We start from the raw sequence: 2,552 nt of genomic DNA, 5'->3' as shown, positions 1-2,552 counted from the left end.
TAGAGTTTTTCAAAACAAGGATATCTTTTCATCCTGTTCTTATTTTAGCGCTTCAAGCCGGGGGTTAAGGCTAAGAGTTGTAGTAATAGGCACGTCCAGAAAATGTTGACTGGGTTTTTGGTACCTAAAACAAAGTTAAGTAAATCCGGCTTGATAACGTGATGGCGGTTTAGTCGAGCGACTAGAAGTTCGCCTATTATTATTATTTTCTGAATTTTGTAAATTAGAAGGTCCTTGGTCCGATCTATTAGGGCGGAGAGGACTTAAATTCGGGTCTAACGGTATTCTAGAATTGTTCAGCGGGCAAGGAGTTGAGCTCCTTGTTCTACTGTCACTGGGCAAAATTAATGGAACTGGGGGGTGGTTGTCACGGCCAGCTGAACTTTTTTCGTTAAATCCAGAGTCAAAATTGGTAGAAGTTCGATTAGGGTCAAGGTTCTGCACAGGTGGATCTCTTCCTATGAAATTCTCCACTGGTAAATATTCGGTGTTAGTTGGGCCTTGAAAAGAGAATTTAGTCAAAGGACTATTGAGTTTATTCTTTTGGCTAGTCATCATGTTGTTATTGAAATGTGTCGCAGTTATTTTTATCTATACCATATTCTAGGGTTAACTCTGGTATAGTTTCCGTAGCTGGGTAGTACTCGACTAGGTGATTTCTATGAGCAACCTTTCTGGTAGCCGAATTGTTATCTAAAGTTATTTCATAGTTGACATTGGTTAATTTTTTAGCTACAGTGTACGGGCCTGATCTTAATTCGTGTAGTTTTTTTGACGTTCCTAACTCAATTTGATGATTTTCCATTGAAACTTTTTGTCCAATTTCCAGTGGCTTACCTAACTTGTGTTTATTTCTGTTTTTATGTGCGCGGTTATTATTTTCTAAGCTCTTTTTATAGGCGTTATTGTATATTTGTTTAAATTGGTTTTCTCCTATGAGTAATGAATTGTTTATAGTTGGTTTTAAGAGTTTGTCAATTTCTGTGTTTTTCGAAGTTTGCAGGGTATGCCTGTGAAGGGGCAGGTCTTTACAAAATTCAGAGGAGCATGTGAGTTGTGAATTTCGTAGTAGTCCCAACTTAAGTGACAAAGGTATCTGTGGTTTTTGTCCAAACACAATCTCATAAGGTGAAATTCCTGTACTAGCATTCGGAACAGTGTTATGAGAAAAGGCAAATTTTGGTGCCAATTTATCCCATTTACCTCGAGCTTGTTCTAGAAAAATTCGGAAATGTGCTCCTAGATGTTTGTTTTGGATCTCGACTTTACCATTAGTCCGAGGTGAATAAGCAGTTCGAGGTGCAGTTGTTATGCCTAGTTCATGAATATAACTTGTAAAATCTTGGTTTATGAATGCCGAGCCCTTATCATACACAAGTTTTTGTGGTATTCCAAAAGACAAAATAAATTTTTCTAAAGCGTTTATGGTATCTACAGCATCTGTGGAACGTACAGGGTATACCTGAATGAAGCGTGAGAATGAATCGACAATAACTAGGCAATGATGTTTACCATTCGATGGAGGATTTAAAGGTCCCTTGTGATCAATGTGGACCGTATGAAAAGGGAATGGGACTGTATCAGTCCATTTTTCAAGAGTTGCTTCGTGGATGTCTCTTCGTTTTTGTTTGTTTTTTGGCAATCAAGACAATCAGCAATCAAGTTTTCAATCCATTTATACATTCCGGGCCAATAAAAAAATCTTTTTACGTTAGCAAGTGTTTTATCTAATCCCACATGACCTGACAATTCACAATGAGCTAACTGAAATGCTTTAAAGAACAATGGCAATGGTACACAAATTTTTAAATATTCAATATCTGGTTCGTCTGTTTGTTGTTGAATACATAAGATATTCCCTACAAAACTCAACTTTTCAAAATTATTAATGTACGACATTATGGCTTTAGATTGTCGGAATTCAATTTTATTTTCATCTTTGGTATTGTTAGCCCTTAATTGGCGAATTTGTTGTAACACTTGGTCTTTTAATTGTTCCTGACAATTTACTGAAGTATTTAGATCAACTTCTTTAGAGAAGGCTGTGAGTTTATCGATGAGTTCCCTTGCATCTTTAGTTTTTGGGTTTTCTGGAAATTTTTTTAGCTAATTCGGTTTTATCTATACATGTACTATTTTTCACGAGAAAAACTTTATCGTATTCTAATGGGAACCTATACTCCGAATCAGTTATTATTTTGATCGATGTAGAGTTCATCAAAATTTAAATCCGACGGCTGGTTCTCATTGAACAGCTCAAATTCCGAAATTGGGTCAAAATATTGTTCCGACGTCTCCTCTTCCTGGTAGGAAGGGATTTCTGTATAGTGGTCAGACATTTCGTCCTCCTCTTGTTCTGATACAGGGGTTATTTCATGTTCGCGGTGACGTCTGTAGTGGTTAATTGATGAACCATACGAGAAATCTTCCGAAATATTATTTATTGAACAGAGTCTGTTTTGATGGTTGTCGTTCTTTTGCTTTACCATTTTGTCGTTTTTGAAAACAAATTTGTCGATACCTGTTAAGCTTTGTTTTAAGATTGGAAAAAA

The sequence above is a fragment of the Convolutriloba macropyga genome, chromosome 2 (genome assembly GCF_964194025.1).
Source record: "Convolutriloba macropyga chromosome 2, txConMacr16.3, whole genome shotgun sequence".
Lineage (NCBI taxonomy): Eukaryota > Metazoa > Xenacoelomorpha > Acoela > Convolutidae > Convolutriloba > Convolutriloba macropyga.
The sequence above is the reverse complement of the archived record's forward strand: the minus strand, read 5'-3'. Positions refer to the sequence as shown.